Source organism: Macaca thibetana, chromosome 13, assembly GCF_024542745.1.
Source record: "Macaca thibetana thibetana isolate TM-01 chromosome 13, ASM2454274v1, whole genome shotgun sequence".
Classification (NCBI taxonomy): Eukaryota; Metazoa; Chordata; class Mammalia; order Primates; family Cercopithecidae; genus Macaca; species Macaca thibetana.
Genome location: NC_065590.1, coordinates 96,337,849 through 96,362,686, shown reverse-complemented (window position 1 = coordinate 96,362,686; position 24,838 = coordinate 96,337,849). Strand labels below are relative to the sequence as shown.

The following is a 24,838-nucleotide window of genomic DNA, read 5'->3' as shown; positions in this document are numbered from 1 at the left end:
CCTCCCTCCTCTCTCTCTCTCTCTCTCTCTCTCTCTCTCTCTCTCTCTCTCTCTCTTTCTTTTGACAGTCTCACTCTGTCACCCAGGCTGGAATACAATGGTCCAATCATGGCTCACCGCAACCTCCACCTCCCAGGTTCAAGTGATTCTCCTGCCTCAGCATCCTGAGTAGCTGGGACTACAGGCACCTGCCACCACGCCCAGCTAATTTTTGTATTTTTAGTAGAGACAGGGTGTCACCATGTGGTCCAGGCTAGTCTTGAACTCCTGACCTCAGGTAATCCACCCGCCTCGACCTCCCAAAGTGTTGGGATTACCGACATGAGCCACTGTGCCCGGCTGAGAGACCTCTTTCTTTTCTTTTTCTTTCTTTTCTTTCTTTTCTTTCTTTTCTTTCTTTTCTTTCTTTTCTTTTTTTTCTTTCTTTTCTTTCTTTTCTTTCTTTTCTTTCTTTTCTTTCTTTCTTTCTTTCTTTCTTTCTTTCTTTCTTTCTTTCTTTCTTTCTTTCTTTCTTCTCTCTCTCTCTCTTTCTTTCTGAGATGGAATCTCGCTCTGTCACCCAGGCTGGAGTGCAGTGGCGCCATCTCAGCTCACTGCAAGCTCTGCCTCCCAGGTACACGCCATTCTCTCACCTCAGCCTCCCGAGTAGCTGGGACTACAGTGTCCCATGCCTGGCTAATTTTTTGTATTTTTAGTAGAGACGAGGTTTCACCATATTGGCCAGGCTGGTCTTGAACTCCTGAGCTCGTGATCCACCCGCCTCAGCCTCCCAAAGTGCTGGGATTACAGACGTGAGCCACCGCACCTGACCGAGAGACACTGTTTCCAAGAAAGAAAAACAAAAAGCTAGATGTGGTGATGGTGCCTGTAGTCCTAGCTACTGGGGAGGCTGTGGTGAGAAGAATGCTTGAACCCAGGAGCTTGAGGCTGCAGTGAGCTGTGGTTGTGCTACTGCACTCCAGTCTGGACAACAGAGTGAGACCCCATCTCAAGCAAACAAATAAACAAAAACCCAAAGTACTAAAAGGATATATATAGTGAAAGTTAAGGTTTCTGGCCAAGAGTGGTGGCTCACGCCTATAATCCCAGCATTTTGGGAGGCTGGGGTGGGTGGATCACCTTATGTCAGGAGTTCGAGACCAGCCTGGCCAACATGACGAAACCCCGTCTCTACTAAAAATACAAAAATCAGCTGGGTGTGATGGCGGGTGCCCATAATCCTAGCTACTTGGGAGGCTGAGGTGGGAGAATCGCTTGGGTGGGGGAGGCAGGGTGGAGGTTGCAGTGAGCCAAGATCGTGCCACTTCACTCCACCCTGGGTGACAGAGCGAGACTTCTGTCTCAAAAAGAAAAAGAAAATTAAGTTTTCCTCTCATCTGTTTTTCTCTTTCCTTTCCCCTAGTCCTCCATTGCCCCTCTTTCAAGGCAATTTTACTATAACTTTCTAGGTGAGCCTTCCAGAGATAGCCAATACATGCACAAATAAATATGTCTTAAAATTAATATTATTCATTCATGTATTTGTTTGCTTATTTGTGTTTTTTGCAGACAGGGTCTGGCTCTGTTGCCTAGGCTGGAGTGCAGTGGAAAAAATCATAGCTCAGTGCAGCCTTGAACTCCTGGGCTCAAGCGATCTTCCTACTTTAGCCTCCCAATTATCTGAGACTATAGTCACATGCCACCATGCCCAGCTAATTTTTGTATTTTTTGGTAAAGACAGGGTCTCACTATGTTGCCCAGGCTGGTCTTGAACTCCTGGCCTCAAGTGATCCTCTTGCCTCGGCCTCCCAAAGTGTTGGGATTACAGATGTGAGTCACCACATTCAGTCTTAAAATTAATTTTGTACAAATGATAGCATATATTCTGCATCTTGCAGTTTAGTTAAATAACATGTCTCAGAGATAGTTTCATATCGGTCCATAACTGCATGTTCGTTCTTTTAATGGCTGTGTTACTGTGAATAGATGTACCCTCATTTATTTGAATAGACTGGTGGATTGCTTGACTCCAGGAGTTCAAGACCAGCCTAGACAACATAGCAAAACCCCATCTCTATTGAAAATACAAAACATTAGCCGGGCATGGTGGTATGTGCCTGTAGTGCCAACTATGCAGGAGGCTGAGATGGAAGAATCACCTGAGCCTGGGAGTTTGAGGTTACAGTGAGCCGAGATCATGCCACGGCACTCCAGCCTGGGCAAAAGAGTGACACTCTGTCTAAAAAAAAAAAAAAAAAAAAAAAAAATTATATGAGGATGTTGTGGAGTCTTAAAATTATATATCTTTGTTTAAATTATTACAAATCTGGGCCAGGTGTGGTAGCTCACACCTGTAATCTCAGTACTTTGGGAGGCCGAGGTGGGCGGATCACGTGGTCAAGAGAGCGAGACCATCCTGGCCAACATGAAAATACAAAAAAAAAAAAAAAAAAAAGTTGGGCGTGGTGGCCGGTGCCTGTAATCCCAGCTACTCGGGAGGGTGAGGCACAAGAATTGCTTGAACTCGGCAGGCAGAGGTTGTAGTGAGCCGAGATCGCGCCACTGCACTCCAGCCTGGGACAGAGGAAGATTTTGTCTTAAAAAAAAAAAAAAATTATTACAAATCTGGTATATAATCATTGGAAAACTTTTTTTTTTTTTTTTTTTTTTTTTTTTTTTTTTTTTTTTTTTGAGATAGATTCTCACTCTGTCACCCAGGCTGGAGTGCAGTAGCACGATCTGGGCTCACTACAGCCTCTGCCTCCCAAGTTCAAGCAATCTCCTGCCTCAACCTCGCAAGTAGCTGGGATTACAGGTACATGCCAACAAGCCCAGCTAATTTTTGTGTTTTTAGTAGAGATGGTGTTTCACCATGTTGGCCAGGCTGGTCTCGAACTCTTGACCTCAAGTGATTCATTGGAAAGCATTTATAGACCATAGAATAGCATGAAAAAGAAAATATAAATCACCCATAATTATGCCATCCAAATATAACTATTATTATATTGTGCTTACAGTGTGTAGATCTAATTTTCTCAACACATAAATATAATTTCTGGATAATGTAGTAATAGCAGTAAGATCAGGCCAAGCGCAGTGGCTCACGCTTGTAATCCCAGCACTTTGGGAGGCCAAGGCAGGAGGAACACTTGAGCCCAAGAGTTTGAGAAGAACCTGGGCAACCTAGTGAGACCCTGTCTCTACAAAAAGTAAAAAATACTAGCTGGGTGTGGTGGTGCACCTGTAGTCCCAGCTACTTGGGAGGCTGAGGTGGGAGGATTGCTTGAGCCCAGGAGGTTGAGGCTGAACTGAGCTGTGATCGTGTCACTGCCCTCCAGCCTGGGTGACAGATTGAGACCCTGGCTGTCGGATAGATGAAGGCAGCATTCCCCAAGGGCTGGGTGGTGGCCTTCTGGGCTGCAGTGCTGGGACACAGCGCTCTGACTGCTTCCTTAAAGGGTTTCAGGGATTCCTTTTCTTTTTCTTCTAACCCTTAACATTTGTGAAACTTGCAGGTTTTTAGGGCCCATGGACTTGATCTTTTCTTCTTAGCGGAATGGTGAGATGGCTGCTACTGCCTTGTTTGATGAACTGTATGGAATTAGGAATTCTAGTGAACATACTTTGAGGATTTCTTTTCTTTTTTTTTTTTTTTTGAGACGGAGTCTTGCTCAGTCGCCCAGGCTGGAGTGCGGTGGCACGATCTCGGCTCACTGCAAGCTCCGCCTCCCGGGTTCTTGCCATTCTCCTGCCTCACCCTCCCAAGTAGCTGGGACTACAGGCACCCGCAACTACGCCCGGCTAGTTTTTTGCATTTTTAGTAGAGACGTGGTTTCACCGTGTTAGACAGGATGGTCTCGACCTCCTGACCTTGTGATCCGCCCGTCTCGGCCTCCCAAAGTGCTGGGATTACAGGCTTGAGCCACCGCGCCCGGCTGAGGATTTCTTTTTTCTTAAGATAGAGTCTCGCTCTGTCGCCCCAGCTGGAGTATAGTGGCACAATCTTAGCTCACTGCAACCTCTGATTCCTGGGCTCAAGCGATTCTCCTGCCTCAGCCTTCCAAGTAGCTGAGATTACAGGCGCGTGCCACCAGGCCTGGCTAATTTTTATATTTTTAGTAGAGGTGGAGTTTCACCATGCTGGGCAGGCTGGTCTCTTAACTCCTGACTTCAAGTGATCCTCCAGCCTCAGCCTCCCAAAGTTTTGGGATTACAGGCGTGAACCACTGTGCCCAGCCACTTTGAGGATTTCTAGTCTGCAGATTAGTGCCATGGGCCAAAAATTGGTTTCTCTGTGTTCTATTGCTCTTTGCCTTCTAATTGCCTAAGAATAATAGGATGCCTTTGTTAGTGACATTTTGCTTTGTATGGGATGTTGGACTAACTTACACACGGGTCACCAAGCAGTTTGCTGTTCACAGTGTTTTTTGTTCTTTTTTTTTTTGAAACAAGATAATACATAGGTGTAAACCTTCTTTTTTTCTTTTTTTGAGACGGAGTTTCGCTCATGTTGCCCAGGCTGGAGTGCAATGGCACGATCTCGGCTCACTGCAATCTCCGCCTCTTGAGTTAAAGCGATTCTCCTGCCTCAGCCTCCCGAGTAGCTGGGATTACAGGCATGCACCACCATGCCCGGCTAATTTTGTATTTTTTAGTAGAGACGGGATCTCTCCACATTGGTCAGGCTGGTCTCGAACTCCCGACCTCAGGTGGTCCGCCCACCTTGGCCTCCCAAAGTGCTAGGATTACAGGCGTGAGCCATTGCGCCCTGCCAACAATTTTTTTTTCATGAGACAGGATGTTGCTCTGTCACCCAGCCTGGAGTGCAATAGCACCATCAAGGTTCACTGCAGCCTCCACCTCTCGGGCTCAAGTGATCCTCCTGCCTCAGCCTCTCAAATAGCTGTGACCACAGGTGCACAACACCATGCCCAGCTAATTTTTAAATTTTTTGTAGAGACAAGGTCTCACTATATCTCCCAGGCTAGTCTCGAACTCCTGGGCTCCAGCAATCCTCCCACCTTGGCCTCCCAAAGTGCTGGAATTACAAGCATGAGTCACCACACCTAGCCACCATTCACAGTCTTTGAGAAAGAAAACCAACCTTTGGCTGTCTCATTCATAGAATCTGTCTGCTCTCAGACGAATGAAGGGAAGTAAAATCATGCTAAATCAAGTATTATCAAATCCCAGGGCCTGTCCGATAAAAGTTAATATTCCAGAAAAAGTGACTTGATCTGGAAATGTTGACTGCCTTGTTAGGCTTCTCTGTACCACAGGGAGGTATGACCGGTCTTGTACAACTTATGGCCTAGCTGAGAAGACACATATTAATAAAATAATCACATCACATAATCAAATAATGCTAAACCTAAGAAAGGCCTGTAACAGATGCCATCGAGAGCAGCCCGCTGCCCTAGGCTGGTGAATGTCTTAGGTTTTCTTGGGCAGCAGGGACAAACTACAGCAGGAGACTGGTCACATGCAGGAAGGTTGGCTTAAGAAGTGTGAATTGGGCCAGCCGCGGTAGCTCATGCCCATAATCCCAGCACTTTGGGAGGCTGAGATGGGTGGATCACTTGAGCCCAGGCGTTCAAGACCAGCCTGGGCAACATGGTGAAACTCCATCTCTACAAAAAATACAGAATTTAGCCAGGCGTGGTGATGCGTGCCTATAGCCCCTGCACTTGGGACGTTGAGGTGGGAGAATCGCTTGAGCCCAGGAGGTCGAGGCTGCAGTAAGCAGGGACCACACCACTGCACTCCAGCCTGGGCAACAGAGTGAGAACCTGTCTCCAGAAGAAAAGAAAAAAAAAAGTGTAACTAGTTCCCTGCCTGCTGCAGCAGTTCTAGAGCTGTCTTTGCTACCAATTTTCTGCCCTAGTGCGAGTCTTTTAACCTCTTATTCACTAAAACCCCTTTAGCTCTGAAATTCTGTGAGCCTGGATTGTGATTGTTTCCCTTTTAGTTTCTTGCTTTTTTGCTTTTTTTGCTTTCTTTCGCTTTCCCTCCCTCCCTCCTTCTCTCCCTCCTTTCCCCCTCCTTCTCTCCCTCTGTCCCTCTCTCCCTCTCTCTCTTTGTCTCTTTCTCTCTCTCTCTTTCTTTTTGACAGAGTCTCGCTCTATTGCCCAGGCTGGAGTGCAGTGGCGTGATCTTGGCTCACTGCAACCTCCGCCTCCTGGGTTCAAATGATTCTCCTGCCTCAGCCTCCCAAATAGCTGGGATTATAGGCACCCGCTACCAAGCCCAGATAATTTTTGTATTTTGTTAGTAGAGACAGGGTTTCGCCATGTTGGCCAGGCTGGTCTCTAACTTCTGACCTCAGGTGATCCGCCCGCCTTGGCCTCCCAAAGGGCTGGGATTACAGCCATGAGCCACCATGCCCAGCCCCACTTTAGTTTCTTTTTTGTCTGTTTGCTCTGTTTTCCCAGTAAGTATATTAGTGTTTTGTTCTGTACATACTTGTTGCACAAATTGCTTTTAATGGTAGTGTAGCATATGTTTAAGAAAAAGAAACGAAGGCTGGGCATGGTGGCTCACGCCTGTAATCCCAGCACTTTGGGAGGCCGAGGCTGGCGGATCACCTGAGGTCAAGAGTTCAAGACCATCCTGGTCAACATGGTGAAACCCCATCTCTACTAAAAATACAAAAATTAGCTGGGCCTGGTGGTGGGCGCCTGTAGTCCCAGCTACTTGGGAGGCTGAGGCAGGAGAATCGCTTGAACCCAGGAGGTGGAGGTTGCAGTGAGCCGAGATCGAGCCACTTCATTCCAGCCTGGGCGACAGAGCAAGACTGTCTCCAAAAAAAAAAAAAAAAAGAAAAGAAAAGACAAAAAGAAATGAAAATACGTAAACGGGCAAGACTGTGGCTATAATCGTGAAACAGATAGAACCTGTGCAAATTTAAGTGTTTTCCGAACAATAAGGACTAAGTGTGGCAAGAATGAAAAATCACTGTGCATTGTTTTAGTTTTCCTTGTGGGTATTCTTAAGAGCCTTCCTCTCAGGGGGAAGGAAAATTGTGTGGTCTGAGCACGTCAAAATTCGAATCTTAGCTTTTTTCTAGTCCGGGGGTCAGGGTGTCCTGTGTTGGGAGTTGGTACTAGAGCTTGGGGTAAAAAAAAAAAAAGGGATATATATACTAATAAATCTAGAGAAATGGCATCAGTTCTTTGAAATGTCCTCTCTGGTTCTTTGAAAAGTGTTATTGGGTAAATACACTTGTGCTAGCTGGGTCTGTAACCTCGGTAGCACAAACCTGTCAGCACTGCTTCTGCCCAGGAGAACAGAGAAGGCACGAGCGTTTTCAGGGTGTATTGTTTCCATATCCTTTTATTATTTATTTACTTAGGGCACTGGAGTGTTTTTCCATGTAGCTGGAAGGCAGCTTTTGCTTACGAGAGCTTTCTCTTTTTTTTTTTTTAAATTTATTCCCTCATACTGCCTTTGTTAATGTATTCTCTATCTGCCCTATCATTCATGAATATTTGAAAAACCAAATGCTATTATCTTTAAAAAAAACAAAAAACAAACCTGTCTTCCTGTTTTAAAAAAATGTTTGAGTGCTTCACAGTATCTGAGCCTGTTTTGCGGTGTTGATTGACAGAGTGCATTTCCCAGGCGCTGCGGTGGTCAGCGGGACCTCCTGGGTGCTGTGGTGCTTGGTGACCATCGCTTGCCCCCGAGTGCTTCCCCTGTCTATGGAATAGCTGCTGGCTTTTTCTTTACTCACGTGGTTCCATGGAGCTGACCGAGGGTTGGCTGATCAAAGATTGCATAGCTGAGTGTGGATGTCTGCTTAGTGATACGTGTGAGTCAGTTCTTGTAAGGGCATTCTAAAGAGAAGTAAACTAGAATTGTAAAAAGCATCTAGTCTTTTCTTCTCTGCTGGTGGAAGAATGTCAGATTGAAATGACCTACGTGGCATTTCGCGGGATTCAGTGAATAGACCATGGTTGCATGTCTCTGTATGCTGCGTGCATGGTGAGTTGCTCTAAGCTGCTGGGCAGCCCTACTGTGTGTGTCTGCTGGACTCCCACTTTCCATGGCGGCTGTTCCAAGCCTTTTCCACCCCCCCTCCTCCCATCTGCCCCTGCTGAGCCCTCTTCCTCCTCCCCAACTCCCAGAGACTCTCTTCCCCACCTCTTCCCACACCCTCTGTCATCATGCCCACAGAATTACCCTGTCCTAACACACCTGGTGCTCCCCTCCTTCATGGCACTTGCCACAGTGGATTTTGACGTCCTCTTGTGGGATTATTTGGTCATATTTTTCTTCCCTGTCTTTTGCTTATGATTAGATCCCTAGCACTTGTAACACGGAGGCCCTGGGGACTGACGGTGTGAATAGAGGGAAGCATCCTGGGTTGTAAGAGCTGGGCAGCCCATTAGAGATCTTATCTAACCTGTAGAGTTCCAAATGAGAAAACAGGCCCAGAGAGAAGCTCCTAGAAATACAAAGGTGGGCGGGGGTGGCAGAGGAGGGAATACACTCCAGATCCATCAACTTGCCATTATTGGTCTGCCTGTCTGGGCCTGTCTGCCCTGGGGGACTCTGTGCCCTGAGCTTTCCACAGTGCTTCCAGATGCTTCCAACTCGAGTCATTGGCAGAACTAACCAGAAAATGGCCTTTTTCTCTTCCATTCCACCCTCCTCCCAGATTGTAATATTAATCATTGTTACTTACGAAAACACTTAATAGTATTTATAAATCTAGACATTTAAAGATGGCTTACTGAGCCTGGGTAAAATAGCAAGACTTTGTCTCTACAAATAATAAAAAAAATTAGCCAGGTGTGGTGGGGTGCGACTGTACTCCCCGCTACTTAGGAGGCTGTGGTGGGAGGATACCCTGAGCCCAAGTGGTTGAGGCTGCAGTGAGCTGTGATCGAGCCATTGTACTCCAGCCTGGGCAACAGAGTGAGACCCTGTTTAAAAAAAAGAAAAAATATGTATTTTGACTTAAATAAAATCTCTTATTAAAGTTAATTTAACCTGTTTTTACTTTTGTAAATGTGGTGAGTAGACCTTTTTTTTTCTTTTTTTGAGACGGAGTCTCGGTCTGTCACTCAGGCTGGAGTGCAGTGGCTTGATCTCGGCTGACTGCTACCTTCACCTCCTGGGTTCAAACGAATCTCCTGCCTCAGCCTCCCAAGTAGCTGGGATGACAGGTGTGCGCCACCAGGCCCAGCTAATTTTTGTATTTTTAGTAGAGATGAGGTTTCACCATGTTGGCCAGGCTGGTCTTGAACCCCTGTCCTCATGTGATCTGCCCCCTTCGGCCTCCCCAAGTGCTGGGATTACAGGTGTGAACTGCTGCGCCCAGCCCTAGACATTTTTTAATTACCCATGTGGCTTGAATTATATTCCTATTGCACAGCTTTGGGCTAGAGCTCTAGAGAAGGATCATCAAATTTGGACAGATCTCCTGGTCTTTTTTGGTTTGGTTTTGGGTTTTTTTCTCTTTTTTTTTTGAGAAAGGATCTTGCTCTGTCACCCATGCTGGAGTCAGTGGCATGATCACAGCTCACTGCAGCCTTGAACTCCTGGGCTCAAGCCATCCTCCTGCCTCAGCCTCCCAAGTAGCTGAGACTACAGGAGTGTGCCACTATGCCTGTTTCTGGAAGGTTTAAAATATGTCGTTATCACATGTTTGGACCAGGTACGTTTTTAGGAGTAGTTCTTTAATAATATTCACAAAATTTTTCAGTACTATTGCTCTGTTGGTTTTCTCTTTGGAGGAGGAGTAAATTGGCAAATTGCATTTTGCTAGAAAATCATTAGTTTCATGAACTCTTTCAAGTTATTTGAATAGAGTCTACCTATATATATTGTATTTATGCATCCCCCATTTTTTAGTGTTTGCATTTTCTTTGATTAGGCTACCCAGTAGTTTACCTATTTTGCTTTTAAGAGAAACAACTTTTTAATACATTGATCAATTTTATAATTTTTCCGATTTCTGATAGTTTAACTTCTATATCTTATTTTCCCTCCTCTTACTTTATTTGGGTTTATTTTCTTGCCCTTTTCTGTAAAACATGCTTAGTTACTTGCTTAGTTCATTTATTTTTTTTTTGTTTAGTTCTGTAATGCTAACAGCAATGACGTTTTCTCTGAGTGTTTTATAATTTAAATTTTGATATGTCATGTTTTCATTATTTTTTTCCTAGATTTTGTGCTTTTTTAATTTTTATTTTTTATTATCATTTTTTCTTTTGACAAGCTCGAACTCCTGGGCTCAAGCCATCCTCCTGCCTCAACCTCCTGAGTAGCTGGGATTACAGGTGAACACTACCATGTACAACTAATATTTTATATTTTTTGTAGAGATGAGGGTTTCAGTATGTTGCCCAGACTAGTCTTGAACTACTGGGCTCAAGGAATCCTCCCACCTTGGCCTCCCAAAGTGCTGGGTTTACAGGCATGAACCACCATCCTCAGTCAATTCTGCAATTTTTAAATTCTTTTATTTGCTTTTGTTTTTCATTTCTAATTCTGTTGCCTTGTTAGAAAATGAATTAGGTTGGCCAGCCATGGTGGCTCATGCCTGTAATCCCAGCACTTTGGGAGGCCGAGGTGGGAGGATCACTTGAGGCCAGGAGTTCAAGACCAGCCTGGCCAACAGGGCAAAACCCCGTCTCTACTAAAATTACCAACAAAACAAAACAAAACAAAAAAATTAGCCAGGCGTGGTGGTGGGTGCCTGTAATCCCAGCTACTAGGGAGGCTGAGGCTGGAGCATCACTTGAACCTGGGAGGTGTAGTGAGCAGAGATTGTGCCACTGTACTCCAGCCTGGACAAGTGAGACTCTGTCTCAAAAAAAAAAAAAAAAAAAGAAAAAGAAAAAGAAAAGAAAGAAAATGAATTAGGTGCTATTTTGACCTTTGGGAATTTGCAATTTTCTTTGTGACCTAATCTATTGCCTATTTTTCTAAGTGTTTCATGGGTATCTGAAATGGGTGTGTTCTCTTGTTTTCATTGCACAGCATTGATAAATGTCTACTGGAGCAACACTATCAGTGAATGTCATATTTGCTATTTCATGTTTTTATACTTTAGGCGCTTTGCCGCCCTTACGGGATGCAGAAAGATCTACGACAGTTTCTTTGTTTGTTTTTGGAGACACAGTCTCACTCTGTCGCCCAGGCTGGAGTGAAGTGGCGCAATCTGTCTCGGCTCACTGCAACCTTTGCCTTCCGGGTTCAAGTGATTCTCCTGCCTCAGCCTCCTGAGTAGCTGGGACTACAGGCACCCGCCACCAGGCCCAGCTATTTTTTGTATTTTTAGTAGAGGTAGGGTTTTGCCACATTGGCCAGGCTGGTCTCGAACTCCTGACCTCAAGTGATCCTGCCTTGGCCTCCCAAAATGCCAAGATTACAGGCGTGGGCCCCCACGCCTTGCCATCTATGACAGTTACAACTCCTCGAAGGCTGCCCCTTTGTTCCTCTCTAGCGCATCTGTGTGCAGTATATTGTCTTGAATTCCATGCTGCCTGATGGTTTGTCACGTCTCTATTTTGGTAACTGCCATTGATTGATAAATGAGAATATTGTTGTTTGAAGAGTTAAGTCATTTGTGTTAGATCATGTAGCTGCCTAGTGTTGGGCCTTCGCCTGGTCATCCTGACTCCCTAGTCTGCCCTTGCTCTGTCATAGGCCCCTCACAGGTGGCAGGAGCTCTCCTTTGCCTCCCCCGCCTTGATTTTCAGTTTAGGCCCAGCTGGGATAGTCTCCAGTATCTGCCAGGCTTCCCCCAGCTCCCAGCAGCTCTTATCAAACCAGAAGTCCAGCCAGCAGGGGAGGAAGGAATGTTGGCTGGCCACTTTAGGTACAACATGTGGGAGTAAGGGTCAGCTCGAGGCAATGTTGTGAAATTCCGAAATCGTTCTTTGGAGGTTAAATTTAATGTAAGGCATTTCCATCTTGGACCCTGCCCCAGTCCTTCAGGGACCCATGGCTCCATTGTTCCCCAGATCTCAGCAAGGCTTTTTTCACTTAACACCGTGTTGGTGCTCATCACAGCCCCGGTAAATGGCAGCCATTTGGACGTTCCTTATTTTCATGAGCTTCAGGGGCAACCTTCCATGGTCCTTTTTGGATGTTCTTTTTCCATTAGCTTCATGTCCAAAGTTGGTAAAATTCTCAACAGACAGCTTCCATTTGTGCAGCCTTCTGCCTAGGGTTCGTTCCCATCTCAGTCAAAGGCTCCAGAAACTTAAGCTCCTGGTGCTCAAGCAGGCAGTCTGGGCACCACCTCCCTGTCCAACCCTCCACAGGAGACGCCAATAAGGACCGAGTCCTGTGGGCTCCACCTCCAAAATCTGTCCGGTATCCACCCACTTCTCAGCATGTCCATCGAAGCCACCTTCATTGCGTTCCTCTGCTTTTGCAACAGACTCAGTTGTCTCCTGGTTTCCCTTTCATTCATTCACCCCACAGCAACCAGAGTGATCTTTTTAAAAGTACCGTATCACAGATCACCTGAGGTTGGAAGTTGGAGACCAGCCTGACCAACATGGAGAAACCCCGTCTCTACTAAAAATAGAAAAAATTAGCCGGGTGTGATGGCACTTGCCTGTAATCCCAGCTACTCAGGAGGCTGAGGCAGGAGAATCGCTTGAACCTGGGAGACAGAGTTGCAGTGAGCTGAGATCGCGCCATGGCACTCTAGCCTGGGCAATAAGAGCAAAGCTCCGTCTCAAAAATAAATAAATAAATAAAGGCACTGTATCACATGGCTCTCCTGCATGAAACCCTCCGTGACTTTTCTGTGCCCTCAATGTAAAATTCTTACTTGCGACCCTTGCTTCCAGACCCCTAGCAGGTCAGGACTCCTCTCCAGCCACTCTGGCTCCATCCTGCCTTGGTCCTATGCCTGAAAGACCCCCCACCCACCACCCCAGCTTAGCAGGGCAGGCTTCTTCTTATTGACCCGATCCCAGAAGACTGCTCACCCAGAAGACTTCTCCAGACTGCCAGCCAGCCCAGTCCCTCTAGGTGACCCCGTTTTAATTCTCTGCATTCCACAGCCCACTATTAAAGCCCACTGTATAAGTTATCTTTGCCTTTTTGGGGTATTAATTTTGTAATTAATATCCTTGCATAACTCTTTGTGTAAATTTTTGATTATTTTAAAGTTGCATGAAGATGTTTAAATAAAACCTTACCAATGGCCGGGCACAGTGGCTCATACCTGTAATCCCAGCAGTTTAGGAGGCCGAGGCGGGCGGATCACTTGAGGTTAGGAGTTCAAGACCATCCTGGCCAACAGGGTGAAACCTCATCTGTGCTAAAAATACAAAAAATTAGCCAGGCGTGGTGGTAGGCACCTGTAATCGAAGCTACTTGGGAGGCTGAGGCAGGAGAATCACTTAAATCCAGGAGGCAGAGGCTGCAGTGAGCCGAGATCACACCTCTGCACTCTAGCCTGAGCGACAGAGCGAGACTCCATCTCAAAAAAAAAAAAAAAAAAAGTTGCATGCCCAAAAGTGGAATTACTGGTATAATGGACATAGGCATATTGAAAGCTGTTTGTACATACTACTAACTTGTTTTCCAATAAAGTTACAAGAAGTGCCCTTTTATCATACCCCATTTATTAAGTGCCCGGCAGGATGATGTGTGATTGTTTTAATGTGCATTTCTTGGATTTCCAGTGAGAGTAAACATATTTTCAAGAGCTCTAGCCATTGTACTCCTATTTGTGTGACTGGGCTGTTCCTGGCCTTGGCTCCTGCATCCTCTGGGCTGGGCTGCAGCTTGCACAACTCCAGGGGAAGCCCTTCACATTGTGTGTGCTGGAACTACGCTCCACCAGCACGGGACCTGCAATTGTTCTCAGTGACTGAGCAGCTTGGTGGATTGACTTTTTGGCATAGTCTCCAGAACTTCAATGTGTGATGTTTCTTTCTATCCCACATGCTTGGGGGATTGCCCAGTGATTCCTAAAAGACTGTAGGCCCCAGGGGATTTCAGCGACACTTCTCTGGGAGCTGAGTTTGGGTCCTCCTTGCCTGTTCCTTCCAATGGGAAAACTTTCTTTTTCATTTTTTGAGACCAAATCTCACTCTGTCGCCCAGGCTGGAGTGCAGTGGCGCTATGTCGGCTCACTGCAAACTCTGCCTCCCGGGTTCAAGTGATTCTACTGCCTCAGCCTCCCAAGTAGCTGGGATTATAGTATTGCGCCACCAGGCCCGGCTAATTTTTGTATTTTTAGTAGAGATGGGGTTTCACCATGTTGGCCAGGATGGTCTCGAACTCCCAACCTCAGGTGATCCGCCCGCCTCAGCCTCCCAAAGTGCTGGGATTACAGGCGTGAGCCGCCGCACCCAGCTGAAATTGGCTTTTTGAAGAGGGTAGAGCATTACTATCTGGGCCGCATGTGGGTGAATCACTCTATGATGCCAGCTTGGCCAACGAGAATTCTGTTCTTAGTGACAAAAGTAACGTTGCTGGGTGGCTCTACAAACTGTACGCGGAGGGGAGTCCTTCTAAAGAGCTAAAGATGGGCTCCTGATTTAAACCTCCAGTTTCTGTGAAGCCAGGTTGGAATTTAAAGCATGGTGTGTCTGTGGCCAGAGTCCCCAGGGGGAGCCTCCTAGTGAGCCTCACTGGACCTTTGTTTTTGTGAAAAGAAAATCACTTAATTGCTGTGGAGTCACATTTTCCTGGTGACTTTGCTGCAGGGCATGTCGATTTCATTGTCCCTTGGTGGAGGAGGAAGTAGAGAGACAAAGGATGGGGTGAGGTGCCCAGGGGCTCCTGAGTCACCAGGGTAGGCAGGGAACAGGCTCCCCCTGGAAGCTTCTGGGCCTCCCCTCTCAGGTGTGTGGGGCACCCCCTGTGTGGCTGCAGGGGAGAGGCCAGGGCAGGTGGCCCGTCTCATCAAGGTACCCTGACAGTGGCTGGGCACTGGCAGGCCTGGGGTTTTGGGTTATCCGGAGCGGGCATGCTAGTACCTGCTTTCACGGATGGAGACTGGCTTTAGGGGAAGGCTGGGGGTCAGGACCAGCTGACATTGTGGCCACCAGTGAAGTGATCTGGGGCAAGCTTCTGGGTCTCTGTGCACTCCATTTCCTCAGCTCTAGGGGCCTTGGCTTTGTGTGTGGAGCATTCAGATATAAATCCTTAGTGCTTTTCTGAGGGCAAAGAGAAGCTCCCAGATGCCCTCCCTCCGACCCTGCCCTGTAACCTGGTTGCACTCTTCCCGGGCATCTGTGTTCCTCCCTCCCTCCTTCCCTCCTTCCTTCCCTCTCTCCTTCCTTCCTTCTTTCCGTGGAGTCTCGCCCTGTGGCTTAGGCTGGAGTGAAGTGGCGCGTTCTCGGCTCACTGCAACCTCCGCCTCCCGGGCTCAAGTGGTTCTCCTGCCTCAGCCTCCCGAGTAGCTGGGATTACAGGCACACACCACCACACCCAGCTAATTTTTGTATTTTTAATAGAGACAGGGTTTGGCCATGTTGGCCAGTCTAGTCTCCAACTCCTGACCTCAGGTGATCAGCCCACCTCGGCCTCCCAAAGTGCTGGGATTACAGGCGTGAGCCACCACGCCAGCCTTTCTGGGTAATTTCTGACAACCAAACAACTCTATCCTGCGTTTGCCAGAATTATTCCAGAAAATCCAGGGAGGCAGAAAGCTTTCTCTTTGGTGTTGCATAGACTTGCCCTCAGGATCCTCAGAACCTGTATCCACTGCTCCTCAGCGGGAGAGCTGGAGGTGGGAGACCCAACCCTTCTTTCTACAAAGAAGGGAGCGGCCTGTGCAGTTTGCAGGGCAGAACCCCTGGAGACACTGTGTCTTAAGGCCACTTAAGAATCTCCTCTGCTGGGCCCTGTGATCTGTGGCCTCAAGTATTCACCCTGATTCCAGCCCTCCTGCTGGGGTGCAAGGCTTCTGGGCACCCGCCGGCTGCCCCTCTCCCCATACCCCCGGACTGGAAGAGTCCCGGGGGCCCTGCATGACAGGAATGTCCTGGCTGTGGGTGCAGAAGAAGAGGAGACAGATCTCAGGAGCCCCGCTCACCGTTGGGATCAAAGCCCTTCAGCCATCCTCTACCCCAGGACCATTCTACTGCCCCTGAACGCCTTGGGGCCCAGGGTTTAGAAATCAGCAGGGCTAAGAGGTGCCCCTGTAGTCTTTGTGGAAAGGAAGGAAAGGGCATGTTCAGTACAGACCTGCCACAGGCAGATTTGTGAAACTCCTGGGCGGCATCTTCTCACCTGATCCCCCACCACGGCTTGCCTGTGTCTGGAGACTGCCTGCCCAGCACCCAAAGGCCTACAGTCCCTACCTGCCCTGCCTCACACCTGGGCAATGCCCCCCACTCCTCCCACCCCCAGCTTACTCAATTTCTTCCCTTGGGGATTCCCCAGATGACTATCAAGGTAAGGGGCTGGGCCTGAGTAGCATGCCCTTGTCTTCCTTCTTTATTTACTCATTGCTTTTCTATTTGAATTACCATGATTGACTTTTTGTTTTTTGAAACAGGGTCTTGCTCTGTTGCCCAGACTGGAGTGCATTGATTCAATCACTCCTCACTGCAACCTGCCTCACCCTCCTGAGTTGCTGGGACTACAGGCACACCCCACTACCCATGGCTAATATTTATTTATTTATTTATTGTAGATACAGGGTCTCACTATGTTGCTTAAGCTGATCTCGAACTCCTGGGCTCAAGTGATCCTCCTGTCTTGGCCTCCCAAAGTGCTGAGATTACAGGTGTGAGCCACCACACCTGATTGCATTCTTTTTTAGAGACTTCTTGGTGGTTCATTATATCAGATGGGTCCCTTATTGATAAATATTGAAATGGCTTCCTGTCTTTTGTAATTACAAACCATTCTGCCACAAAATATGGTGTTTGTAGCACATGAGCCAGTATGGCAGAAGAATAAATTTCTAGAAGTTCAATGGCTCACACCTGTAATCCCAGCACTAGGGAGGCTGAGGCAGAAGGATGGCTTGAGCCCAGTAGTTGGAAACTAGCTTAGGCACCATAGGGATGCCCTGTCTGTACAAATAATAATAAATTAGGCCGGGCATGGTGGCTCATGCCTGTAATCCCAGCAGTTTGGGAGGCCGCGGCGGGTGGATCACTTGAGGTCGGGAGTTCAAGACCAGCCTGGCTAACATGGTGAAACCCCATCTCTACTAAAAATACAAAAATTAGCCAGGCATGATGGCAGGCACCTATCTCGGGAGGCTGAGGCCGGAGAATACCTGGAACCCAGGAGGTGGAGGTTGCAGTGAGCCAAGATTGCACCACTGCACCCTAGCCTGGGCAACAGAGCAAGATTCTGTCTCTAAATAAATAAATAAATAAATAAATAAAATTTAGCCAGGCATGGTGGTGTGTGCCTGTAGTCCCAGCTACCTGGGAGGCTAAGGTAGGAGGATCCCTCGAGCACAGGAATTTGAGGCTGCAGTGGGCCGTGTAACACCATTGCACTGCAGCCTGGGTGACAGTGCGACCCTGTCTTGAAGAAAAGAATACGGCTTTTTTAGAATTTGTCTAGGAGGTTTTCTGGTTTTCACCAGAACCAACCCTTGCCTCTAATGTTTGACAGATACTCTAAAATTACTCTCTAGTAGGGCGGTACCAATCAATACCTCATCTCAACAGTGCATTGATGCTCGTTTCCCCAAGGACTGCCAATGCTGTATTAGGAGTTTTCTTAATACACTGAACTAATTGGTGTAAATGATATTCCTGTGCAGTGAGGTTGAGCTTTCTTCCTCACGCTTGTGGGCTATTTGTTGATGCTCTTCTATGAACCTATAGGCAAGCATTTGGCCAGGCCTCCTCACCTTTAATGCTGCAGATGTTTAACTTGGGGAAATTCTAGTATCTGACACTTGAACTACATAAACGGGTCTCCCTGTTACAATAATTGTCACCATCCTTGATGGTTTTTTTTTTAGATGGAGTCTCTGTCTGTCGCCAGGCTGGAGCGCAGTGGCATGATCTCATCTCACTGCAACCTCCGCCTCCTGGGTTCAAGCGATTCTCCTGCCTCAGCCTCCAGAGTAGCTGGGACTACAGGTGTGCGCCACCATGCCCAGCTAATTTTTTTGTATTTTTAGTAGAGAGAGGGTTTCACCATGTTGGCCAGGATGGTCTCGATCTCTTGACCTCGTGATCTGCCCGCCTCAGCCTCCCAAAGTGCTGGGATTACAAGCATGAGCCATCGCACCTGGCCAATTTTTAAGAATATGGGTTTATTACTTTAAAATGTATTTTTATCATTTATTACCATTTGTTTATTTCTTTCTATTTTTTTTTTTCTGAGACAGAATTTCATTCTTGTTGCCCAGGCTAGAGTGCAATGGCACAATCTCAGTTCATTGCAACCTTGCCTCCCGGGTTCAAGCGATTCTCCTGCCTCAGCCTCCTGAGTATCTGGGTGCCTGCCACCACACCCAGCTAATTTTTTTTGTATTTTTAGGAGAGATGGGGTTTCACCATATTGGCCTGGCTGGTCTTGAACTCCTGACCTCAGGTGATCCACCCACCTCAACTTCCCAAAGTGCAGGGATTATAGGCATGAGCCACTGTGCCCAGCCTATTTGTTAGCTTTTTAATCTTTTTTTTTTCAGAGTCTCACTCTCACCCAGGCTGGAGTGCAGTGACACAATCTCAGCTCACTGCAACCTCCACCTCCCTGATTCAAGCAATTCTCCTGCCTCAGCCCCCCAAGTAGCTGGGGCTACAGGCTTGCACCACAACACCCTGGTAATTTTTGTATTTTAAGTAGAGATGGAGTTTCACCATGTTGGCCAGGCTGGTCTCGAACTCCTGACCTCAAGTGATCCACCTACCTCTGCCTCCCAAAGTGCTGGGATTACAGGCATGAGCCACCACACCCGGCCAACCATTTTTAAGTGTACAGTTCAGTGGCGTTAAGTACGTTCACACTGCTGTTACATCCGTCACCACCCTCCACTCGCAGGACTTTTTCCATCTTGAAAAACTGAAACTGTATTCATTAAACAGTGACTCCTCATTTCCTCCTCCACCAGGCCCTGGCATACTTTCCCTCTGTATGAATTAGACTATTTTAGGTACTGCCTATGAATGAAATCATATAATGTTTGCCTTTTTCTGGCTGGCTTATTTTACTCAGCATAATGTCTTCAATGTCTTACAACATGTGTCAGAATTCCCTTCCTTTTAAGGCTGGCCAGTGCCGCATTGTGTGGACACACCACATTCTCTGTATCCACTCAGCCATTGATGGATGCTTAGGTCGCTCCCACCTTTTAGCTATTATTTTTTTGTTTGTTTTTGAGATGGAGTTTGCGACCTCCCCGAGTAGCTGGAACGACAGGTGTGCGCCACCACACCTGGCTAATTTTTGTATTTTTAGTAGAGATGAGGTTTCACCATGTGGACCAGGCTGGTCTCAAACTCCTGACCTCAAGTGATCTGCTCACCTTGGCCTCCCAAAGTGCTGGGATTACAGGTGTGAGCCACTGAGCCCGGCCTTGACTATTGTTAATAATGCTGCTATGTTTATTTTTATTATTTATTGTTTATTTTGTTATCATTTACTATTTTATTTTCAGCTTCTCTTATTTCCTTTTTTTTTAAATTTGTTTTTGAGACAGTATCCCTCTGTCACCCATCCTGGAGTGCAGTGGTCCAATCTTAGTCCACTGTAACTTCCGCCTCCCGGGTTCAAGTGATTTTCGTGCCTCAGCCTCCCAAATACCTGGGATTACAGGTGCCCACTGGCACGCCAGGCTAGTTTTTGTATCTTTAGTGGAGATGGGGTTTCACCATGTTGGCCAGGCTGGATTGGAACTCCTGGACCTCAAGCGATCGCCCACCGTGGCTTTCCAAAGTGCTGGGGTTACAGATATGAGTGACTGCACCCAACCGTAGTTTCTTTTATTTTCTATTTGCAAAAGTAATATGTTTTTAACAAATTAAAACATAGCATTACATAAATTCATGGAAATTGCAGGTCTCCATTCTTGTATCCATGAAGATAATAGGCAGTGTTAACAGTTCGGTTTCTTTTCTTTTAGGATTCTTATTTAGGTATATGCTGACATAATTTTTTTTTTTTTTTTTTTTTTTGAGACGGAGTCTTGCTGTGTCGCCCAGGCTGGGGTGCAGTGGCGCGATCTCGGCTCACTGCAAGCTCCACCTCCTGGGTTCAGGCCATTCTCCTGCCTCAGCCTCCCGAGTAGCTGGGACTACAGGCACCCGCCACCACGCCCGGCTAGTTTTTTGTATTTTTAGTAGAGACGGGGTTTCACCATGTTAGCCAGGGATGGTCTCGATCTCCTGACCTCGTGATCCACCTGCCTCGGCCTCCCAAAGTGCTGGGATTACAGGCTTGAGCCACTGCACCCGGCCCTGACATAATTTTTTAAGTGGGGTTATATGCTTTACATGCTTAAATGCTTTATTTTGACCCAATTTCAAATTTCCAGAAAGTATGAAAGACAATAAAAAGAATTGTCAGCCAGGTGCGGTGGCTCACGCCTGTAATCCCAGCGCTTTGGGAGGCCAGGGCAGGCGGATCACCTGAGGTTGTGAGTTCCAGACCAGCCTGACCAACATGGAGAAACCCCATCTCTACTAAAAATACAAAATTAGCCGGGCATGGTGGTGCATGCCTGTAGTCGCAGCTACTCAGGAGACTGAGGCAGGAGAATTGCTTGAACCCAGGAGGTGGAGGTTGCGATGAGCCAAGATCACGCCATTGCACTCCAGCCTGGGCAACAAAAGTGAAATTCAGTCTCAAAAAAAAGAGAGAAAAGAAAAGAATTTTCGTATACTTTTACCACATCTGCTTTCTCTCTGTTTCTGTCTCTGCTTCTGTCTTTTCTCTCTCTCTTTCTGAACTCTGAACTCTTCAACAGTAAGTTGCAGACATGATGTTCATTTACCTCTAAAAACTTCAGGGTGTATTTCCTAAAAACAAGGACATCCTCTTATGTACCTTAGTATGATGATCAATATCAGGAATGCAGTACTGGTACTCGGTCTACAGATTTCACTTGGATATCACCGTTTGTCTTAACAGTGTGCTTTCGAAGCTGGGGACAGTGGCACATTTCTGTAGTCTCAGCTACTCAGAAGGAAGGTGGGAGGATCACTTGAGGCCAGGAGTTTGAGACCAGTCTGGACCACACAGCAAGACACCATCTGTTTAAAAAAGAAAAAAGCACACTTTCTACCAAAATAAAATGGCATATTTTCTCAGATAATAGTAAAAACTGAGATGACTTCCTGTCTTCTGTAATAAATTGTCATGTCTCTTTGGCCTTATTTAAACGGGAACACTTACACAGACTTTTTGACTTCCTTCCTTCCTTCCTTCCTTCCTTCCTTCCTTCCTTCCTTCCTTCCTTCCTTCCTTCCTTTCTTTCTTTCTTTTTTTTTTTTTTTTTTTGAGACAGGGTCTCGCTGTGTTACCCAGGCTGGAGTGCAGCGGCACAATCTCGGCTCACTGCAACCTCTGCCTCCCAGGCTCAAGCAATTGTCCTGCCTCAGCCTCAAACCTTTCCAGCCTAAACCTGGAAGGGTTTAGGGTTACAGTAGCTGGGATTACAGGCATGCACCACCACACCCGGCTAATTTTTGTGTCTTTAGTAGAGACGGGGTTTAGCCATGTTGGCCTGGGTGGTCTCGAACTCCTGACCTCGTGATCCACCTGCCTTGGCCTCCTGAAGTACTGGGATTACAGGCGTGAGCCACTGCGCCTGGCCTTTTTGACTTTGATGGCTCTGAGTTTAAGTGTTTAGGTCAGATATTTTGTAAAATGCTCCTTAATTTGAACTCGTGCTGCTTCCTCATGGCTAGACTGAGGTTATGCAGTTTTGGCAAAATGCTGCAGAGGTGATGTTTTCCTCAGTGCATCGCAGGAGGCACAGAGCATTGGTCTTTTCCATGTGTATGATGTTAACTTTGGTCACTTGACCAAGGCAGTATCTGCTTAAATTTTGTCTTTTTTTTTAATGAAGTAAAAGGTACGTACAGTGAAATGTACACATCTTAAGTGAACGGGCTGGAGAGTTTTGACAAATAAGTCCTATCCATCAGTGTAACCGACATCCCAATCGAGGTCTTTATCTATTGTTTACAGTGGCTTTTTTAATTAAAAATATGGTTTGTCCATCTTTTATGGGTTAATATAAATTTTTTTTCCTGGCATTTCACATAAAGCTGCCAGAGTTTACTTTAGACTAACATGGAAGAGCTAATTTCCATGGGCCTTGGAATAGTGTAGATTTATGATCAATTTGTGCTTCGACACTAGCTTACCGTGTAGGGTGACCTTTAGCTCTCTCAGTCTTAATTCTTTTTCATCTCTAAAATGGGGATGTCACTTAGCTCAAAACCTTATCTCAAGAATGGAATCTTCTGGCCGGATATGGTGGCTCACGCCTGTAATCCCAGTACTTTTGGAGGCCTAGGTGGGTGGATCGCCTGAGGTCAGGAGTTCGACACCATCCTGGCCAACATGGTGAAACCCCATCTCTACTAAAAATACAAAAAATTAGCTGAGCGTGTTGGCAGGCACCTGTAATCCCAGCTACCAGGGAGGCTGAGGCAGGAGAATCGCTTGAACCTGGGAGACGGAGGTTGCAGTGAGCCAAGATCGCGCCATTGTACTCCAGCCTGGACAATAAGAGTGAAACTCCGTCTCAAAAAAAAAAAAAAAAAAAAAAAAAAAAAAAAAAAAAAATGGAGTCTTCAAAACACCTAAAAAATCATATATATCAATAAATAAAAAAAATTTTTTTAAAGAGGCTGGGTATGGTGGCTCAGTGCCTGTAATCTCAGCACTTTGGGAAGCTGAGGTGGGAGAATCACTTGAGGCCAGGAGTTCAAGACCAGCCTGGGCAACATAGCAAGACCCTGGCCCTACCAAAACAAAACTTTTTTTAAATGAACAAGCCAGGAAAAAACCAGCAAAATATATGAATATGCTATTCACAGAAGAAGAAAATAGGCTTTTATAGACCCAAACATGAGAAAAGATGTTCCAGCCTCACTGATGATCAAAGAAATGCAAATAAAAGCAACAATGAGATATAATTTTTCAGATATCAGATTGGCAGAGATTACAAAGATTCATAATACCTATGTTGGCAAGGGTTTAGGGAAGCAGGCAGTCTCATACACTGGGGTGTGAGTGTACACTAGCTTTGTACATGTGTAGGGTAGTTCAGTCTTGCTTGTTAAAACTCTAAATGTTCATACTTTTAATTCCAGAAGTTCCTTTCTTAGCAACTTATTTTTTTCTTTTTAAATGCATTTTTTAAATGCATTTTTCTTTTTAAAAATACATTTATTTATTTTTTAACAAAGTTCAGCTTTCTGATCCGGACAACTTATTTTTTATATATACCTGCACAAGTGAGCAAAATGTATGTATTATTGTGATACCATATCAAAGTGGCTAACTCAAATGTCCAATCGTAGCGAATTTGTTATGATACAGCTGTGAAGTGAAATACAGTACAGTAAATGAAAGGAATGAGGAATCAGTCTTCTCCTGTGAAAAAGTGTTCACAACGAACTGTAGACTGAAAAAAAGTACATTTAACACAGAGTCTAGACTCTTAGTTCCCTTTCAATGAGAAAAATTTTCTGATTCAGTAATACTGCAATTCACTGATGACCATCGTTAATGATCACAGCTAAGTCAGGACTGTTTGTGGTATGTGGAACAAGGGTTTTTTCTAGCAGTAGAGCTTCATCAGACCATGTTATTCGGAGACGTTTCTGGTGTCATGTATATGGCTACGGGCCACACTTCTATGTAGTTAAAGACTTCACAGAAGGGCAGGTGTGGTAGCTCATGCCTGTAATCTCAGCACTTTGGGAGGCCGAGGCAGGTGGATTGCTTGAACTCAGGGGTTTGAGACCAGGCTGAGCAACATGGTGAAATCCCATCTCTACCAAAAATACAAAAATTAGCGGGGCTTGGTGACAGATGCCTGTAGTCCAGCTACTCAGGAGGCTGAGGCAGAAGGATCGCTTGAACCTGGAAGGTGGAGGTTGCAGGGAGCCGAGATAGCACCACTGCACTCCAGCCTGGGCGACAGGGTAAGACCCTGTCTCAAAAATGAAAAGCAAACAAAACAAAAGAAACAAAAACTTCATAGAGGCGAGGACAAGGAGCACTAAAGAGTCATTAGCAAAATGATGAGTGAGTTCTCAGGTCTGTTAGGACAGAAGAAAGTAGGGGTGCCAGAATTCATTGATTCATTCATCAAACGTTGCTGAGCAGCTGCTGTGAATCAGGCACTGTGGTAGGTGCTGGATGTATGTAAACGAATAACTACTCAAAATATTATAAGGGATGTGGTGATAGGAGACAGCAACTCCCACAGGCCGCCGTAAGGATAAAGGAGGAACCATTGGCAGCACTAAAATAGGAGCTCCAAAAGAGCAGGGACTTTGTTTTGTCCATGACATTTTAGAACAGTGCTTGGCACATAGTAGTTGTTTGATGTATGAAATTTGCTAAACAAATGAACGAATGAATTTATGGAGTCAGGGTCCCAACAGATAACAGAAGATCCACTTGCAAATTATGCCCGGGATAATTTGAGGAGGAGCTCCTTATAGGGAGACAGAGTTATGTGTGGGCTACAGGAGAATCACAGGAACCATGCAGGAACCCAGGCTGGTGGAGAGACATTGTCACAACCTCTAGGCTGGCAGGGACAAGAGGATTGAGGTCACTGGAACTGGGAGGGAACCAGACTCTCCCTCCCTCTGATCTCCTGCCAAATCTACCCAGGAATCATGGGGCAGAGAACCCAAAACAGTCCACCCAGGTTGCCTAGAGCATATCTTAGGGTGTCTCTCACAGACTCTGATACCTTACAATG

The 24,838-nt window shown here is 46.2% G+C and overlaps 1 protein-coding gene and 1 non-coding gene across 4 annotated transcripts in view; both read left to right on the top strand.

Moving 5' to 3' along the window:
- ATP6V1C2 (ATPase H+ transporting V1 subunit C2) overlaps positions 1-24,838 on the top strand; it is a 64,572-nt gene that overhangs the window by 5,998 nt on the left and 33,736 nt on the right. The gene's annotated exons all lie outside the window — the stretch shown is intronic.
- Positions 17,462-17,526, top strand: LOC126934528 (U7 small nuclear RNA). The gene has a single exon (XR_007718993.1). It is a non-coding gene; the product is annotated as a U7 small nuclear RNA (small nuclear RNA).